Source organism: Coenobita brevimanus, chromosome 21, assembly GCF_032717465.1.
Source record: "Coenobita brevimanus isolate Jiangsu-jjx chromosome 21, ASM3271746v2, whole genome shotgun sequence".
Lineage (NCBI taxonomy): Eukaryota > Metazoa > Arthropoda > Malacostraca > Decapoda > Coenobitidae > Coenobita > Coenobita brevimanus.
The window spans coordinates 13,619,095-13,640,566 of NC_136974.1; the positions used below are offsets into that span (position 1 = coordinate 13,619,095).

Sequence of the window (21,472 nt, forward strand, 5' to 3'; positions counted from 1 at the left end):
AAGGTACATCAAGTCCTCTTTTTCTAGTGGTTTCCCTCACATGTTGCGTTAATAAAAACTCTTGTACGAGATCCAGGAGCTTTTGGTCCCAACAGCTTTCTCGGCTATTTATATCTAGAGTATTCCAATTTATATTTGTATTGAAATCCCCAGTTAGTATAATTCTTTCCGATTTCTCTTCCATTTTATGTAGCAAGGATCTTATACTCTGAATTGTACTCACTGCCAGGTCCTCATATTCGTCTCTTTCCCATGTGTTTGATCTGGGTGGCATATACAAATTGGCTACAATTACTTTACCTTCAGGTGTGTCGATCTCTACTGCAATCAGTTCTACTTGTGATGGTATATCTAGGTTTATTTCCTTGACTTTTAGATTTTTCTTAGTTAATATTATAATTCCTCCTCCTTTTTTTAAATTTCTGTCTTCTCCATATATTGTATTCCTCTAAGTTTAGTATGTCATTGGATATCCTTGGTGTTAATTTTGTCTCAGTTAGGCATATTATTTGTGGTTCATTTTCTCTGACATAATCATTCATCTCTAGTAATTTAGATACCATTCCATCCACATTTGAGTACATCAACTTTATCATCTTGTTTATATACTTGTCATGACATGGTTCTACTAACTTCCTCCTTTTTCTTCCATCCTGTTTGTGTACCACTTTCGTACCTGCAATCCTATTACTTTGTAAAAAAAATTTCTTCTTGTCCTCTTCTGATCTTCCCTCATTTTTTGTTTTTGCTTCCTCCCTTTTCTCTTTCAGTAATTCCAGTTCCTCTTGTGTTAGGCATCTTTTTATCCATACATTTTTGAACTCCTCTTTTTCCATAAGATTCTTTGCATTTTTTAGTATCTCTTCCACAGTGTTTACACTCTGGAAAGTCACCTTTAGAAGTCTTGTCTTGCTTTTCTCGTATTTCCCTATCCTTTTGTGTTCCTCTATGTCTTTACTACAGATTTCCTCTGATACTTCTTTCAGTAAGCTCATTACATTTGCCATCTCCTTTTTGTCTCTAGTGATTTTGTTTTTAATTTCTTCCTCTTCTATACCAGTGATTACTATTGATTTATTTATTTCTACTGAATCTCTGACTAACTTTGGATTGCTTTGGATTATTCTTTTCACTTCCTTTTTAATGTTTTTTTCCTCCACCCTTGTTTCTAAGTCTTTCTTTACTTTCACCATTTCAGCATACGTGGTTTCTACATCATTTTTGTAGCTTTGCACAGCTTCATTCACCTGTGTTATCTTCTCCTCAATATCACTGCTCTGGTCCATAAGACTGCTTGCTTGTCTAATTGTCTCTGTGTCATTTTTTAACTCTTCCATAACACTCTCGTGATTAACTACTGTACTTCCCATTTCACTCACTTTCTTCCTAAGCGTATTCAATCCCACTGTTAGTTCACTGATGGTTGTGTCTTTCTTATTGGCCTCCCTTCCCAGTTTTTCTATCTCTTCCTTTTGCAAGTGCATTTGCTTCTTTATTTCATCAATTTCATTTTTGAAAGCCATTTCTAGTTTGTGTACACGTTCAACCAGTCTATTGTGAGTCTCCACTTCAACCAGTTCTTGGTAGAAATCATCATTTTGCTTTTTACTTTTATCCCTTTTCTTTTCCAAATTTGTTTTACTGAAGTATGTATCCATTTTGTAATACTAAATGAAGAGTATGTACTTACACTTTCCGCGTGTTGCCGTAGTATAAACAAACCCAGCTGACTCAACGCATCGTGGTTCTTTGTTGTTTGAACCAGTCTTATTTAAACTTATTTCTTTTCCTTTTAATAATGAAAAATCATTTAGTCTAACCTGGTACAGAGCTTGACTCATTCAAAGATACTTATTTAGGTAATGCCTCTGGCCGTGTTGAGCTGGTATGGAGCGCCGGTAAAGGACGTCTTCCTCCGACGTGTTTGTGTGTGTGTGTGTGTGTGTGTGTGTGTGTGCACCAAAGCAAGATCATGCAAGTAGAATGAAAGAAGAGTTCTGGACAAATGTAGGAGCACGCATGGAGAAGTTTGAAAGAAATGAGAATAATATTGAATGGAGATATGAATGGATTAGTAGGGAATGTGAAAGTGGATGGAGTAGTAGGAAAGTGGGGTGTGCCTGCAGAAGTGGATGTAGAATGGCAGTGCTCTAGTGGACGTTTGTGCAGGGAGAGGATCGGTGATAGCCAATACCTTCTTTAGACACAAAATGATCCACAGGTATACAAGGTGCGTGATAAGAAGGGCGAGTGGTGAACTGAATGAACTGAAGGCAATGATTGGTTTTGTGTCCGTGGATGATAGAATGAGAAGGAGTGTAATGGATGCAAGGGCATATACTGTAGAGGTTGGGGTAGTGGGCTATCTGACCACCACATTGTGGTTGTGAAAGTCAAGGTTCAAGTGATATGGAAGAGTACGAGAAGGGAAGGGCAGGAGAAAGTAAAATATACAAGGAGGGTAGAAAGATTGCAAGGGGATGGAAAAAAAAAGGCAGATTATAAGGGAGAAGTGGAGGAGCGATTTGGTAAATATGATTTGAAGCAGGTGGATGTTGTGGATGGTGTGTGCGAGATATCCGTAGAAGAAATCTGTGCAGCATGTGAGGTGGTGTGTGGGGTGAAGAGAAAACGAAAGGGGGTGCAAGGAACAGCATGGTGGAATGAAGAGATAAGGCAGGCTGTGGCACAAAAAAAGAAAGCATATAGTAAGAGGATGAGAACAGGGGCGTGGGGAAGTTGAGAGACAGAAGACAGAGTTATATGTCAAGAAGACAGAGGTGGAAAGATTAGTAAGAGAGAGCAGGAAGAGAATGGATGGGGAATTTGGAAGGAATTTGAGTGTAAAGTGGAGGGCATGTAAGCAAATGTTCTGGAAAGAGGTAAAGAGAGTTAGACAGGGTGATGAAGAGGTAAGTCGGGGAGAAAAAGATAAAAATGGTAGATTCCTAGTGGAGAAGGGAGAAAAAGTGAACAGATGGAGAGAACACTTTAATGAATTGTTGAACATACAGAACGAAAGTAATGGGAGTATAAGTGGCTGGGGAATGGCTAGGAGAAGGAGGGATGTGAGAAGAGGGGAAGAAATCAGTAGGATGGAAACAGTGGAAGCAACGAAGAAAGTCAAAATGATGAAAGCCCCAGGAATTGATGGAGTGTGTGGTGAAATGCTGAAGCATGGAGGGAGTGATAATAGTAGAATGGATATGGAAGACGTGCAGATTGGCCTAGGAAGAAGGTAGAGGCTCAGGGGCTTAGAAGTCAGGTATAATTATTCCCCTGTACAAGGAAAACGGAAAAGAAGTGTGTGGTAATCGCAGAAACATTTGTCTTCTTAATGCAACAGTAGGATACTTATTGCCAGAGGTAGGGAAATAACAGAGGAATTAGCTGGAGAAGAAAAGGGAGGTTTTAGGAAAGGAAATGGTTATGTAGATCAGATATTCATTTTTAGGTCTTCAGTGGAAAAATTTCTAGAGAAGGGAAAAAAGTTGTATACGGCCTTCATGGATTTGGAGAAAGCATATGACGAGGTGGGTAGACAAGGAATGTGGAAAGCATTAAGAATATATGGACTAATGGGAAGTTGCTGAATGCTGTGAATAGTATCTATGAGGGGGCTAAGGCTGCAGTGTGTGTGGGTAGTGAACAGAATGAACTTTCTTTCTGAATACTGGATTGAAACAGGAATGTGTCATGTCCCCATAGTTGTTCAATCTGTATATGGATGGGGCTATAAAAGAGGTACAAGGTGGGGCAGCGGATGTTGGAGCGACCCTACTGAGAGAGCGCAGTATTTGGAAACTCCCTATACTGTTGTTTGCAGATGATACTGTATTGTTAAGACGAAGGGGAACTTAATGTTTGATGAATGAGTTTTAGACAGTGCGTAAGAAACGGAATCTAAAGGTGAGTGTAGGGAGGAGTAAAGTTATGGTTTTCAAGAGAAAATAAAGCCACTGAATGTACATTGAGGCTGGATGAGGAGAAAATGGAAAATGAGGGTGCGTAAATACTTCGATAATGCGATGAGTAAGGATGGAAGTATAGAGAGTGAAGTGCTTGAAAGAGTACAGCAGGGAAGAAAGTTGCTGGTTCTTTGAAAGCAATGATAAGGAACAGGGAAGTGAGCATGGAAGTAAACAAGCCACTGCATAACAGCATTGTGATATCAACCCAACCGTATGGAAGTGAAGATTGGACCGTGTTGGAAGGACACAAGTCAAGAGTGATAGCAGTGGAAATGAGATTTTTGAGAAGAGCATGTGGAGTTACGTAGAGAGACAGACTGACAAATGAGGAAGTGAAGGAGCGTTGTGGTGTGGATATGGATGTGATAGAAGCGTTACGAGAAACACATTGAGGTGGTTTGGCTATGTGGAGAGGACTAAAGAGAAGAGTGTATGCGAGTGAGGCGGAGAGGGGGGAGAGGCAGGGGAAGGCCGAGGATGAGATGGAGGGATGGAGTGGAGAGGTATATGAGAGAGGAGGATGTGAGCTGGAAGCAGGGCAGTGAAATGGCGTTGGACTGGGCGCGACATGGAGGCGATTTGTTCTTACGGGATTTCGGCGTTTCTCTCTCTCTCTCTCTCTGTATATATATATATATATATATATATATATATATATATATATATATATATATATATTGCCAGACGCCTTAATCCCTTATACGGGGTGGCCACAAACAAATCGCCTCCACGTCACCCTGTCCCCCGCCCTTTCCCTGCCCTGCTCCCAATTCACACACACCCTCTCATATACCCGTCCACTCCATCTCTCTATCTCATCCTCGGTCTTCCCCTCCCTCTCTCCCCCTCCACCTCACTCACATACACCCTCCTCGTCAGTCTCTCAATCTCCATCCTCTCCACATGGCCAAACCACCTCAGTGTGTTTCTCCTAACGCTTCCTATCACATCCACATCCACACCACAACGCTCCTTCACATCCTCATTTGTCACTCTGTCTCTCCATGTGACTCCACAGGCTCCCCTCAAATAACTCATTTCCACTGCTCTCACTCTTGATTTGTGTCCCTCCAACAAGGTCCAAGCTTCACTTTCATACATTAGAGTTGGTATGACAATACTGTCATGTAATAACTTTTTCACTTCCATGCTCCCTTCCCTGTTTCTTATCACTGCTTTCAAGGAACCAGCAACCTTTCTTCCTTGTTGTACCCTTTCAAGCACTTCACCCTCCAAACTTCCATTCGTACTCATCAAACTACTGAAGTACTTAAACGTACTCACATTTTCCATTTCCTCCTCATTCAGCCTCACTGTACATTCATTGACTTCCCTTCTCTCGAAGACCATAACTTTACTCTTCTCTACATTCACCTTTAGATTCCGATTCTTACACACTCTCCCAAACTCATCCACCAAGCCTTGCAGCTGCCCTTCGTCTTCACTTAACAACACAGTATCATCGCCAAACAACAGTACCGGGAGTCTCCAAACACTGCCCTTTCTCACCAGGGCCACTCCAACATCCACTGCCATACCTTGTATCTCTTTTATAACCCCGTCCATATACAGATTCAACAACCATGTAGACATGACACATCTCTATTTCAATCCTAGCTTCAAATAGAAAAACGCTCAGTTCATTATCCACACACACTGCAGCCTTAGCACCCTCATTCATCCTCTTCACAGCATTCAACAACTTCCCACCTACTCCATATATTCTTAATACTTTCCACAATCCTTGTCTATCCACCCTGTCATATGCTTTCTTGAAATCCATGAAGGCCGCATACAACTTCTTTCCCTTCTCTAGAAACTTTTCCACTAAAGATCTAAGAATGAATTTCTGATCTACACAACCTCTTCCTTTCCTAAAGCCTCCCTGTTCTTCTCCAACTTATTCCTCTGTTATTTCCCTAACTCTGTCAATAAGTATCCTACCATATACTTTTCCTATTACACTAAGAAGACCAATGCCCCTCTGATTACCAAACACTCCTTTTTCCCTTTTCCCTTTGTACAAGGGAATAATTATACCTGACTTCCAATCCTCTGTGACTCTACCTTCCCTCCAGGCCAATCTGCACATCTTCCACATCCATTCTACTACTATTTCTCCCTCATACTTCAGCATTTCACTACACACTCCATCAATTCCTGAGGCTTTCCCCGTTTTAACTTCATTGCTTCCACAACTTCCATCCTACTGATTTCTTCCTGTCTTCTCACCTCCCTCCTTCTCCCAGCCATTCCTCAGCCACTTATACTCACATTACTTTCATTCTCTATGTCCAACAATTCCTTACAGTGTTCTCTCCATCTGCCCACTTTTTCTCCCTTCTGAACTAGTAATCTACCATTTTTATCTTTCACCCCCCTACTAACTTCATTACAACCTGTCTGACTCTCTTTACCTCTATCCAGAACATTTTCTTACATTCACTTTATTTGACACTCAAATTCTTTCCAAATTCCTCATCCACTCTTTTCTTACTGTCTCTTACTAGTCTTCTCACCTCTCTCTTCCTTTCTACATATAACTCTCTCTTCCGTCTCTCAACTTCTTCCACGCCCCTATTTTTCATCCATTCGTTATATGCTTTTTTCTTTTGTGCCACAGCCAATCTTACCTCTTGATTCCACACTGCTCTTCCTTGCACCCCCTTTCGTCTTCTATTCACCCCACACACCACCTCACATGCTGCAGAGATTTCTTCTGTGAATATCTTGCACACACCTTCCACGTCTCCCATCTCCTCCAGTTCATATTTACCCAATCGTTCCTCCACTTCTCTCTTATATTCTGCCTTTTTCTCATCCTCTTGTAACCTTTCCACTCTTCTTGCATATACTCCTTCCTCCCGTCCTTCCCTTCTCCTATTTGGACCTTGATTCTGACCATCTCTTGGAAGGAGATTTTATAAGAGATGCAATAATATCTTCCAAGATAAGTCCCGAGTGAATGAAACCCCAAGCAGGTTCAAGTATGACGCAGGATTGAGCTGGATATTATTATTATCTCCTGTAGAAGATTTTGACGGGTTGATAGGTGTAAAAACTGAGTCTTTGATGCATTAAAAACAAGGAGATTATTTTTACCCCAGTCAGAGATACGAGCCAAGTCAGACATTAGGTGTGCCATAGCCTCATCCCTTGTTTGTTGAAGTAACTGCTGAGATGGACTTTGCGGAAACCGAATGGAAAGGTGAAGGGTGGAATCATCAGCGTACGAGTGGATTGGGTTAGATGTACGGCTTAGAAGATCATTGGTGAATAAAAGAAAGAGAGTTGGAGATAGGACAGAGCCCTGAGGAACACCACTGTTGATAGATCTAGGAGAAGAATGATGGCCGTCTACAACATCAGCTATAGAATGACCAGAAAGGAAGCTATAGATGATGGCACAGATAGAAGGATAGAAACCGTAAGAGGGCAGTTTGGAAATCAAAGATTCATGCCAGACTCGATCGAAAGCCTTTGAGATGTCAAGTGCAATGGCAAAGCTTTCGCCAAAGTCCCGAAAGGACCAGGAGTCTGAAAGGTAGGTGAGAAGATCGCCAGTGAAGCGTCCCTGACGGAACCCATACTGATGATCAGAAAGAAGGTTGTGATAGGGAAGATGCTTTAAAAAAATTTTCTTGAGAACAGACTCGAAAACTTTTGAGACACAGGATTTTAAAGCAACTGGACGATAGTTAGAAGGTTAGGAATGGTCACCCTTCTTTGGGACTAGCTAAATGAGAGGAAACTTCCAACAAGAAGGAAAAGTACAAGTTGAAAGACAAAGGCGGAAGAGTTTACCAAGGCAGGGTGTAAGCACAGAAGCACAGTTCTTGAGGACAACGGGAGGGACTCCATCAGGCCCATATGCCTTGCTAGTATTGAGGCCAGTGATGGCAGAAAATACATCAGCTGAAGAAATTTTAATGTCAGCCATGAGGAAGTCAGAGGGGGGAAGTGATGGAGGAACAGCACCGGAATTATCTAAGGTGGAATTGGAGGAGAAAGTCTGAACAAAGAGATCTGCTTTATCTGTAGAAGAAATAGCTGCAGAGCCATTAGAGTAGAAGAGAGGAGGGAAGGATGATGAGGTAAAGTTCTTAGAAAAGTTTTTGGCAAGGTACCAGAAGGAGAGGGAAGAATTCAAGTTGGAGAGTTGAGAGCAATTAGTACGGATGAAATTATTTTTAGCAGAGTGAAGAACAGACTTAGCACGATTCCGGGCAGAAACATAAAAAAGATGTGATTCAGGGGTGGGTTGGCTCCGGTATCTTTTATAGGCCCTTTCCTTGTTGCGGACAGCAGTAGAACAAGCATGATTAAACCAAGGCTTTCTTGCATTAGTCAAAGGATATGAGAAATGAATGTATGCTTCCATGCCTGAGAGAATAGCCTCCGTAATATGCAAGGCACACTCAGATGGCTCCCGGCTATAGGAGCATTAATCATTCCAGGGAAAATCAAAGAAGTATTGCCTGAGAGCCTCCCAGTCTGCAGCTCCAAAGTGCCACAGACGACGTTTCTTTGGAGGGTCCACAGGTCGTACCGGAGCGATATGACAGGTTAACCCCTACACCGCGGGCTTGTTTACCAATGACTTGCGTGTGCCGCGGGGTTATTTGGGCTCCGACAGACTCTCAAAAAATATTTGCCAAAAATCAGTTATTAGTCCTAGAATAATAAAATTACATATGCTTATGGCACATACCTTCAGCTTTCTCCTGGAATGATTGTTGAGCATTCGTCGGTTACCGTAGGACTTGTGGAGACCTCTGAAGTAGGGTAACGAAGTCTCCACTTCACACTTCCCGACAACCCATAATATGATTACCACAGCCAGATACAAACACTATAAACACTATTCTACAATTTTCAAGTAGTTTGGGATCCATACTCAAAAAAAAAAACACTGTGAAAGCAATGGAAATTACGAGCGCGTCTGATCGTCGCACTGGCACTAGTTCGCTCATGGTAGTCTGTCATTTATTATTCATAAAACCCCTCACACTTTATATTTCTATTACTATATAACACTTATATATATCTACAGTCTTTATCCATAAGTTTCCTTCAGTAGTATTAGTTTATTGTCACTGTAGGGATTGAATTTCTTTCAGTAAAATACGTAGCATTCACTTTCTCGTCCTGTATACTGGCACTGAGAGTGAATGTCACTTTCATCTTCACTCTCATAACTCATAGCATTCAGACATGCTAGAGTGAAACTTTCACTTTCATTACTCCTAGGGTATATACTCGTATTCTTATAATACTACTCATTTACATTTCTATTTACGTTCTCTATTTTATTTACGTTATTTACATTTCTATTTTATTTACACTGTGTTGTGCACTGTCACTTGAAATAACTTATAAAACTATTTTCCATTGTTCACGTATATTTACATTCATTACTTTCACTTGCTGTTTACACATTATTTACACATTATTTACAATTCCACTTGCACTGTTTTACTCAATAGAAAGATCGTAGTCACTCTTTTATCAATTGTCAGCCCTTTACCTCTTTCCACACGAGGTTTAGTAGGGGTAAAGGTCACAGAGCCATTTGCATGGGGGTGAAAAAAGGCCTTGAAGTCAGCAAGATGAAACATACGTCCTCTCACTTCGGAAGATGAGAGTACACTGATAACGCAGGGGCCAGGCCAGCCAGCCTAGAGGCCTGCTTTAGGGGTTATTCAGAGTTACCAATATTACTTCTTGAAACAGCTAAGTCTAGCACTGATATGATTGGCAGGAAATCTAGACAATACATTATAAATTTGGTAGTTCCAGGTGAATGTAAATATCATTTAGGCTTCTCCCTTCCCTCCTTACATGTATATTTATTACGAAAATAGATTAGAGGCCTACTTAGGAGATATATAATCAGAGCTACCAATGTTAAATCTTGAAACAGCTTTGTGTAGCACTGATATGATTGGCAGGAAATCTAGACAATACATTATAAATTAGGTAGTTCCAGGTGAATGTAAATATCACTTAGGCTTCTCCCTTCTCTCCTTGCATGCATATTTATTACGAAAATAGATTATACGGCATATTTCAAGGGGAAAAAAACAGCGAAAATTAGCGAACGAGTGCACGTGAGGTGTTGTCATGTGATAATTAGCCAATTCCAGGTGTATGGCACTCTCACCTGATTTCTTTCTTGTATATATTATTTGGTATAAGAATACGACATAGGGCTTATTTCAATGGATGAAATCAGTGAAAAATTCCAGGGAAGATGTACTTAGTAGCATGGCCGGGCAGGCGAGAGGATAGGGTAATGGAGGGGGGGTAGGGAGGGGAGTCAAGAACGGGGAGAAATGGCTAAATCGTCAACAATGGATGGGAGTACAGATGAGATTAGGAGTGCTGACTAGTGTTGGACATTGTCAGTACTGATAGATGATACAAGCCCCCACTTGAAAGCCCGGGTGAATTCAAAATAACACAGAATCACAAAAGTGACACCCCGCGGTATGATCCCTTGCTCCCAAGTGTTAAGGGGTTAAGGAGCCCAACGGAGGGAGAAGATTAACATTGTAAGCAGAAGGATTAGTTGTAAGGAAGAGGTCACTGAGTGACATGCCAAATGGTTTCCTGTACACCGGGAAACCATTTACTACGCAGGGTGGTAACCATATAACCAAATTATGACACCTGGTGGTTTAGTGGGTAATTATTGCACTCCAATCGGATTGAGCCAGAGAAGGTTTATATGCAAGGATTGGTTGGGGTTATTGCTCACCTAATGACACTCAGGAATGAGTGAGGCTGGTCACTCTCATCTTAAATGTCTGGATCAACATGCCTCGCCCCGGACTCCTACGCTTCTCCTGGGGCAAAGTAGGATTGGATGATGGATGGATGGATAAAATCCAGCTTACTACTATTGCGTGTACGGACAAAATATTTATTATTAGTGATTTATTCTAAGGTCTATAATTTTTCAGCATTACCCTGTATTATATACAATCACAAATTAGCTGCAAGGTTCATGTATAAAAAAAATAGGTTAATTTTGACAGAAGGACACCGTTAGGTATGTGTTAGGATGGCAGATATGGCTGGATCATGTGCGGCTATTAAAGGTGTCCTATATCATGTTATCACTGCTGTGGTAAGTAAGGGTGTCTTTGATCCACTCACTTCAAGTAGTGTTATCTTCAGGTGACTCTGCGCTGAATAAGAAGCCAAATAATTTTTTAAAACCCAGGAGGCCATTTACGATGTAAGGTGGCAGCCATAACCACATGGGTGCTTCAGTACCTACCGGCTTAAGACGCTACAAATAGATGTATTCCATACATTCGTCAGATTGTAGTTGTTGCCCAACCGCGGACCGTCAGATCGAGCAAACCCATCTGCCGCAGGTAAGCAGCTGCCTCAATGGGATTGTCCCAAAGACTTCCTGTACCGTTGATGTTGGGTGTGCGTCTGAGCGTGACATGTGCGTTGCAGTGTTTCATTATGTGTGTTACGTTGCGTGGGCATATTCTACAAGCAAGACACATGTCATTTGTGATTTCACTCAACCCAGATTTAAGATGGTAGCTGAGGAGGCCTGGGTGATGTCTTTATCTAAACATAACAAGATGAATTCCATCATCCTGTTTAAGGACACCTCCGATGGGAGAATTCTAAAGGGGGGCTTGAAATATTATTTTCTTAGCGAGGCGTATTGCCCTCGGCGTGAATTGAATATGTAGGGATTTCATCACTGCGCTGGGTGGCTGGGGTTTACTGCTCAAACAATGAAGCTCGGAGGATGGGACAACCCGTCACTCCCCCTTAAACAACTGGACTAAGTAGCCTAGGCGCGGCCTCGACCCTCCTGATGGGGCAACAATATAACGAATAATTGAGAGAGAGAGAGAGAGAGAGACTCACTAAAATGAATTTCCTTATATTTTCCTACATCAAGTTCCATCTGCTGTTTTTCACATTGCACTATTAACTCCATCATTTACTCCATGCCGGTCATAAGATTCTTAACCAGCATTAGTTCATGTAATATACTATGCTGAAACATGAAAGAAGTAGTACAAAAATGTAGTAGTAGGTGAACTTCCTAACTCGGCGCAGCTTCATGGGCCGTTTACAACTGGCCAGTTCTGACACACAGTAAGTTCGCGTCCACACCATATGACTGCTTGTGCAGGCGGGAGTTCTGCACGACTATAATTCATAACACTTATCGCCTGCACCCGCCCGCGTCCACTGGGACTGTTTCTATACGTTACAGTGATGCAAAAATCTTGTCTGCACCCACCCTCGTATACGGATTGGAGCACACAAAATGAATGGGCCTCCTGCCCTTAGACAAAACTGATTCCCCTACTCCAGAGCCTTCTAACTCCCAGTGGGCACAGCTTGCGTAATTCACATGGAAACCACGTGGAAGTAACACGTGTTTATGATGAGTAAATGTGGTTCATTTTGCAAGATGATTTCACATGGATGTGACACGTGATTTCCATGTCTCAATACTCGCATAAAACAAGAGTCAAATCCACGTGTATTTTATGTGAAAATTAGGTGGCATATTACACATGCTACTCTTGATGAGATTTCTACATGTCTAAAAAGCACTTAAATATTCTGCAGGAGTAGATAGGCCTATTTATATGCATTATTTACAATATAATATACAAGAATAAATTTATTGTATTGTAGATTATACATATAAATGGTTATACTACTCCAGCAAAATATTCACATGCTCTGTAAAAGAAAGGTTTTTAAAGACTGACAATATTAGGAAAATTATAATCTTTCTGGAAGCATGGATTATATTGTCCTTAGGGTAAAAAAATTATTACAAACACTTATATGGTCAGGATTTACATAGGCAATTTAATTATTAATTCTATGGCAACATATATTTACTATTTTTAAAACATCACCATAATTCAACCCTACACGTCTTTTCTGAGTTAGGGGGATCTGAGAGAGTAACCCAATATCAGAAGTCTGTCCCCAATTCCTTCAAGGAAACAACTGCACTTGGCACGTACTGGCATGCCGCCAGCCAAGGGCCCCTAGTGACAGATGGTACAGTTGCCTCAAGATATTCCTTTATCCCATGTAGTTTTCACTATGCATATAATCTAATACATATATGAATGAAAGAAAATTACCATTTACTTACAAATACAGTAAACTAGTCATTTTAAGCAAAATCTTGTCCATAAAGCTATTTCTGTGGTTTTATTTGTATAGTGAAAACTTTATGGGGTAAAGGAACACCTTGAGGCAACTGTCTATAGGCATGAACGATTAAAGAATTTGATGGGAGATTGGCAAAAATGGAAATTTGTGGACTGAGTAGTAGTGGAAGCAGGAGGGGACAGCATAGCTTATTGTGGAGTGGAGTGGAGAGGAAGCTTGAATTGTTTGGTCTGGTTTAAGTGAAGGCTATAAAGAAACAAAGAAAGGGAGAATTAAAAATTTAATCAGAAAGAATAGCAAAAATTATGAAAGCATAAAAAGCATAGAAGAAATTTAGTGTGAATATTAGATAGGGATATAATTGGTATGTTGAAAATTAGTAGGAAGTGAACTCTTACTGATTATGTGGTTGTGAATGAAAGACTCTTTGAAAAGGTGGAAGATGCAAAAAGCAGCAGGCTTGTTGAAAGGCTCAGATCACAGTAATGACAAAGTTGTGGGATGGGATGGTGGGTCAAAAGGAATAAACTGAGGAGGTTTGGTCACGTGCAAATAATGGAAGGCATTTGAATAGCCAGAAGAAAATTCCCGGAATTTAGCCATTGGACATGATAAGACAGAGTGGGTGATGAATTTATGACTTTTCAACACATAATCCCTTACAATGTAGATTTCTTAGCTTATCAATACAAATGGTACAAAAATATTCTGTTCATACTCCATTCATCACAGCACATTCTCCATACCTTGTAATTCCATAACACAATTTCACTTAAAAAAAAAAGAAAAATGTAGTAGAAAACATAAACCAAAATTTTCAAAAAGTACCAGTAAGCCACTCATTAAATAAGTAGAAACATAACTCCCATAACCCATTATCATTCACTGTTATGAAAAATTATTACAATGTGTGTTGTAAAATGCTATCATATTCACATTGGTAAGTGGACATTTTCTACTTTTCTGTAACATTTTTAAAAAATTTCTTATACCTCACAATTGTCCCCAGTTAAAGGTATGGAGTTTTTACTGTCTATAAATCTTTATAAATGGTATTTTCCATAGGAAAAACATAGTAATAAGTTGAAGGTAAATGGTAAAAGATACTGAACTTAAGAATTGAAAGCAATCTCCATATAGCCAAAAACCATAAAAGAACATGCCTTTACAGGGGACTAAGTAAACCAAATAAAAAGTAATGTTATGAAGCAATCACATTATAAAAACAAGAGAAAACAGTTGTAATATTTGAAGTAAGTTGACCTAATTCATCAACCAGTAAAACACTTAAATCTTAACTAATCATCCTTTTATGAGATGGATAATTGGTAATTTTTGAATTATTATTCTTGGTGACAAAATATAATAATGTTTTATCATTATGTTGATTTTCTTGTAGTAAAAAAAAAAATATATATCACAAAAATGGATAGTCACTTGATAAGTAGGCTATATCATAATACAAAAACATGCTTATCAGCTCCATATAAAGTACAGAGTGTACACAATAGAATGAGGTACAGGAAAGCAAGAGTTGCAAACTGTGAAACATGGTATCAATTTAGTATTCTATTGGGGTTCAAAATCAAGTTAGGTCCAGTGTACTCATGCTGAAGACAACTTAAGAATTTACTCTACAGTTTCCTTCAATTTGGGGGCATTGCGCAGTTTTGTTGCAGTTATGTGAGTTACATCTGCTGTGCAAGATTCTGGACTTTTTTTAAGCACACTGTCTCAAATGACACAAAACAACTTTGTGTTTTTAAAGGGAAGCTTCGCCCTTTGCCCATACATATTATACTTGCACATGAGGTTTTTAGTCATAAAACTGCTCAACAGCTTTGATACCATATCCTTCTTATTCATACCACCTATGCGTACACATTTATTGAACATTTCTTGGTAATAAGTTGGATTTTCCAATTCATTTTCAACTTCTTGTAGTTCTTCCAATGTGTTGTTACGCCTAATAGTCAAGTCCAAACCACTGTTGTCACTAAATGAAGTGAAGCAGTGAATCGATTTCAAATCTCTCACCTCTGACTTAGTTTCCCTCACCTCTTCCCTCACATCTATTATCAATTGTAGGACACGCTTCTGGAACCCTGTGGAATAAAAAGAACATCAATAAATAAGTATACATATACATATAAATATATATATATATATATATTTACAGTTGACCCCCGCCCAACACGAACGTTACGTTCCTGAACTGCTCGTGTAAGGTGATATTCGTGTACAGTGAACTTAATAACTAATGGGAAAAATAGAGTTACAGTAGGTTCCCTAGCACTGGGCCACTCACCATTACCATATAAAGTCTTTTCACCTCCACAAATTAAGCTTATAAGTAAAACATATGAAAGGTGTGACATTCATGTGACAAGAGTAGATTGGAAGGTACTCAAAATATATGGTGTTAGAAGCATTTTGTTGGGTGCAGAACAATCCTTGTATGAGCAGTGCATAGCAGCAGTAATTACGTACATTTTACATCCATAGGGAAAGTGTGATGCTCTGGCTCTCTTCGGTCCCGGCTGTCACATCGCTCTAGTCGGTCCCGGCTGTCATGTAGTTCACGTTGGTCCCGGCTGTCATGTAGTTCACGTCGGTCCCGGCTGTCATGTCGTTCACGTCAGTCCCGGCTGTCATGTCGTTCACGTCGGTCCCGGCTGTCATGTCGTACTTGTCGATCCTGACTACCATGTCGATCCCAACTGTAATGTCTTTCTTGTCGATCTCGACTGTCACGTCGTTCTCGTTGGTCCTGGCTGTCATATTGTGTACCGGTATGTCGTTCCTGACTATTATGGCATTCACGTTGCCCACAGTTGTCCAGTTGTTGAAATCGGTCCGGGGAGTCATGAAGTTCCTTATCATGGATAGTACGGCCCCGCTTGTGGTAATTTTGGCTAGTTCCAGGCCTCGGGCTACTCTGATGATCTACACTCCTGAGAAATCAAAGCCAGTGATTACTAATTTCATAGTGTATTTATTTTATAGGTAGATACTAAATGACTACTTTCATGACAGGTATCTATCTATCTATAGCCAGATCCCTACTTCCTTAAGGGGTGGCTACAACTGAAGGACCTCAAGCATCCTTATCCCTCCTCCACTTTGTCCTTCCCCCTAGTTCTTGGCCTGCCCCTTCTTTGTCTAGCCTACAAGCCACTTCACTGGTATACACTCACTTGGTCAGCCTCACCTCTTCACTAAAACCACCTGAGAGTACTTCTCTCCATAACTCTAACCAAATCCTTCCTTTAAACTAATTCTAAGTATTTCAGTGAACTTGGCTGATAATTTACATAGATACAGAATATATATTTAAATTTTACATTAACAAAAGAAATGTCAAGACACTGGGATTCTATCAATCTTACTACCAGTACTAGCTTGCTCAGAACAATGCATTTAAACCTTCCTTTCACTGTCATAATTATCTTAAATATTATACTGATTCTGGGGTCACATTCAAATCTCTACTTCACAAAAATTCTATATCAAATAAATATTGGATAATAAATACACCACTGAAATACAAAGTCAATCCACACTCAATAATGAATGTTGGGTTCAAAGAAGCATACAAAAAAAGTTCATAAAATAACTAATAAAAAAGTTCTGATCCCCCCCCTTAATGGTAATAAAAAGTTTAACATACCAATCAGACTCAGTAGATCTTGACCTTCTTGGAAATGAAATATGATTAAGCTTCTGAGGTGGTGGTGGAGCCAGCGTTTTCGATGGAGCTGGCACAAGCTTTTGTGGTGGAGATGGAGCCAGCTTTTGAGATAGGGCTAGAGCTTGGTTTTCAGTTGATACTGGAGTTCCCTTCTGTTGCTGGGTTAGAGAACCTTTTTGCAACACTGATAGTAAAGAAAATGTACTAAGTAAGACATATAAAAGTTGATACTGTAGCCTACTCCAGTATATATACATGGTATACCATAAGTGAGTGGCATCATGAGGTACTGGTATTAATGATTTTGAATCCAATAAAAGAATATTTCCAACTCATTTCCACCTTGAGGATGTTTAACAACTACCTTAAATCAATTAACTTGTAAAATCAATTTGCAATTAAAATGAAGATATGTAGATTTATAATTGCATGATCTTATTTTGACTGTAAATAGATAAAATACCAGGAAAGTAGCATTTCCTTTGTTAATGCAATATACTGTGTTCTTTGCTCACTTACCATGCAAGTCCTGACTACTGATGAAGTCCTCTGGAAGGCACTTCTTGGCACGTTTTCTCCTCCTCCTTAATTCTCAACCCTCACCATAACCAGAGTCAGCACTGCTGTCAACACCCTCAGTTACTGATGTGAGCTGATAATTGTCACATGTTTGATAACTATCTGAAATATGAACATAAACAAACTAGAGATCTATACTTAAATCACAGTATGTCATGATACCTTCCCTCCCCTAAGAGGATCCCCTAAAGACATAAGTCAGTCAGTCAGTCAATCAGTCTCTCTCTCTCTCTCTCTCTCATATATATATATATATATATATATATTATGAGAGAGAGAGAGAGAGAGAGAGAGAATGGAAAAGGTGAGGAATGAAAGGATGAAATGACAAAATGTTGGTAACATAATACATACATACCTGAAGATATTTTCACTTTAACCAGTTGGAACTTCCTCCATGATTTAGGGTCTGGGTGTTGTCGAGTATTCAATGCATTCTCAGCATTAACACCTTGAGGCCAATACAAGCTTCCCTTCTCCTCATCTACCCAGCTATCTGGTACAACACCTTCCTCTTCTGTTTTCCCCCCAACCCAAACTGCTCGCTTCCACATCCTGATAATTAATGTCATGCTTAGTAATTCAGTATTATAGTAATTACATTATATATTCTTTTTATTTCATTTGAAGAGACGACATGTATCATTATAATTATTGTAAATAAATTACTTAATATGAGAAATATCAGTAACAAAACTGAAAATAAATTGAACTGCATGATACCAATAGTTTGTACCGGTAATACGCCTATTTCATACAACATTTTAAAATAATTCTTCAAATATACATCATTATAATTAATCTCAATCACATTTTCATTTACAGGAGTTAGAGGGGAGGGGGATCATGGTCACTACATGTCAGAAATAAATGTTTAATAAGATACGTGAGAATGTTGACTGTTTATACGTATCAAAATAATAATAATAAAAAATATTATGCCTTCAAGAAAATCATTAACTTGTAAATGCTAAGAAAAAAAAAAAAAAATCTCACCATTGGTGATTTTCTTCTTATGTAATGCAAGCAAATATATGCACTGCAATGTGTGTCTGCCATCTTCAGGTGCGATGAGGACAGGGAGCAGAAGATAAAGTATAGATAAAAGAAAAAAAAATGGAGAAGAGTTGTGAAGCTACAGAGTCCAAGATTCAGAAGTTTGCTGTTTGTACATAATCAAGTTGGCAATTTTCAGTGAGCTCCAAGACTAAAAGCAAAAAATTTTTTTTACAAATCTCACACTATTCATTTGTGTAATGCAATACTGGTATTAAGACAACACCATCTTTGTAGGGCAATTTCACAACTTTTCTGAACAAGTATTTAGAATGAATTACTTTTTCTTTTGTCTTGGAGCAATTTTTCATGAACACAATATTGATGAGTTTTGAATCACAAGGTACAGTGAAAAAATTTTCAGTAAAGTTTTGGCTTAAAACACCACAAGTATAGTATCCATTGTCCTTTTTCTCTTTCAAGAAAACAAAATCTTCACTTTCCAACATGAAACAGTTATCCTTGTATGTTGTGGTTATGCATGCTTGTTGTGAAGTGTCCTTTGTTGCACTGTACTTTTCCTTTTCAGCAAGCCTTTTAAATACTTGTGAGATGGGATTACTTGATGACCTTACTAACTTTTTTATTATATGTAAATGATTCTCAAAGGGGAACGCACTTAAAGAGTTCAATGAACACTGATAGTTTTCCACATCATCGGCTAAATGAACGACATTATGTACGTTATATACAACAAAATGGCGACCAAATACCTCATCGCATTGTTGCACAAAATACTCCAGTAGTTCTCGTGCATATGACAAATAGCCATTCCTTAGATGGCTGTCTGAGTTCAATAAAATAGAAAGAGCTACAGTTAGTGACAGGCTTGTTTTGTAGATTTCTGGAGAAACAATATCTTTCAAAGCAACAATACTTGTGTACAAGATATATTGCCTGAATTCAGTAGCCTTCCAACGATCAATCACAGCCAGAGACCGTGGCTGCCTAGCAAACTCACTTGGGAGTGACATGCCTTCCAAAACACCAGACAACAAGCTTAACTGTTGCTGGGAGAGTTTACACACTCTAGAACCTCTCATAAGGAAGAGCAACATTCTTCTTGTGACACCAAGGCAAATTAAATGCATGTAGTCCAAAGGAAATCCTTTAACACAGGATATCCCATACTGAATGAGAGGACTCATTCCCAGCTGATGAGTTCCTTCATAATGACCTAGTTTGAATAATTCATCAGTTCTTTCTTTACATTTATCTGAAGAGTTTAGTATGAGAACATGAGAGTCCCAAGTTCCTTTAATGTCGCATCTTTCACATGCATAATAACCAGTGTGGCTTTTAATGCATTTCAGAAAGGATCGGGCAGGTGCATCACATATAAAAGAAATAATATTCACACCCAATCTCTTACCATCCACAACTAAACCATCTTGTGAAAGTTGCTTGTATTCTTCTAAGAAGTCTGAGAGATAATTGTCTACAGATTCCGGCTTTACTTTCCCACAATAAAGAGCTACCAAGGCAGGCCTAAAATAGCTAAATTTCAATAATATTGGCCAGAACTGCTCATTACTTGACTTATATAATGGAATTCAATCTACATTTATTTTCAATTCAATGAAATCATTGTTTTCAACAAAATCTTTATTGGCATCCAGTATCAGTTGCAAAGTTGAGGCTATTCCAAAGTATGAATATTGTCCACCACACTTTTCTTTTATTGTTACATGCCTTGGAGTTTGCAATAATGTGCGTGCATCTTTTGGAAGATTAAATCCTCTTTTCCTAAGAATTTCTAAAAGCTGATGAAGTGCTTGTCTCGTGATATTATTCAGAGTGGCCCACCTAGCTAATTCTTCCTGAGTAGAATCATCAGTGAAGCTATTTTGAGTATCATTATCAGTGTCAGATTCCTCTGATGAAGAGGATATTAAACTGCTATCAATCTGTTGTTGACAAGGCAAAGTGAAGGATATATCAGCGTTCTCGCTAAGAGGGATCTCACCATTAAGCTTACTGACTTTAGAACATGAATTATCTTCATCTTCACTACTAGAAAAAAGCTCTTTCAGTTGACTTTGTAGTTTCCTGTACCTTTTATAGTAAGCCATGATAATTTTTTCCTCAAAATGGTTTTACTTTTAATTTTGTGGCAAGGTTACTTAAAGGAGATATACAGCACTGGAAATTTTAAAGAATAAGAAATAAAAGAATGTTATCTGAAATTAGACAACAAAATAATAAATCTGCACATACACAAACATATAATAGAACTTAACTGAGGAAACAGAAAAAGGATGGAAAGCAAATATAGGGAGCAGCAAGTAAATTGTAGATGCTCTGAAGTTAGTTATTACCGAGGTTAATAAGAATTACTGGTAGTGCTAATTCTATGGATTCTGATTATATATGGAACTTTAACAATGCTTTAAATCACTATTTCTTAGTAAGTACTGCATAGAGGTGAGAAACAGGACTCTAGGGGATGTGATAATTCTGGGATGGGGTTCTAATGAAATTAGGATAAAATCATTTACAGAGCATCATGTTTTTAGAAATCCATCAATATTCTTCATAATCCAGAGTTACGGATGCTACAACTGGTTTGTTATTGGAGAGGGAAAGGGAAAGGTTAGTTACAATATATTAACATAAAAGGGATAAAAAAAAAAAAAAACTGCTGTATACCCTGAGTGGGTGTATGTTAGTAGACTAGGTATTACCATTACTAGAAAATTTAATAGTTCAATAGTTACCATAATGTATTATAGTGTTCCATATTTCAAAATAAAATAATCTCCAACCATGGTCTTGCTGAAAAGCATAATGAATATGATTTGTGGGCAAAATAGACTAGTTTTAGTATGAATGTACAAAACTTTTAAACTACTAACCTTGTACAAATTTTGCTAGAACAAAAAAATCTAGTGTTGACTGCGGAGTTCCACCCTGTAGCCTATTAACGGTATAGTAACGTATGCCTTTGTAGTCTAGGTAGCACAAGACACAGTCACCTCTTCAGCTGGCTAGA

The 21,472-nt window shown here is 38.9% G+C and overlaps 1 protein-coding gene and 1 pseudogene across 1 annotated transcript in view; one reads left to right on the plus strand and one right to left on the minus strand.

The window, feature by feature from the left end:
- LOC145392105 (alpha-amylase 2-like) overlaps window positions 1-21,472 on the plus strand; it is a 230,703-nt gene that overhangs the window by 29,584 nt on the left and 179,647 nt on the right. The window lies entirely within an intron of this gene.
- On the minus strand, window positions 16,101-17,978 carry LOC145392039 (uncharacterized; annotated as a pseudogene).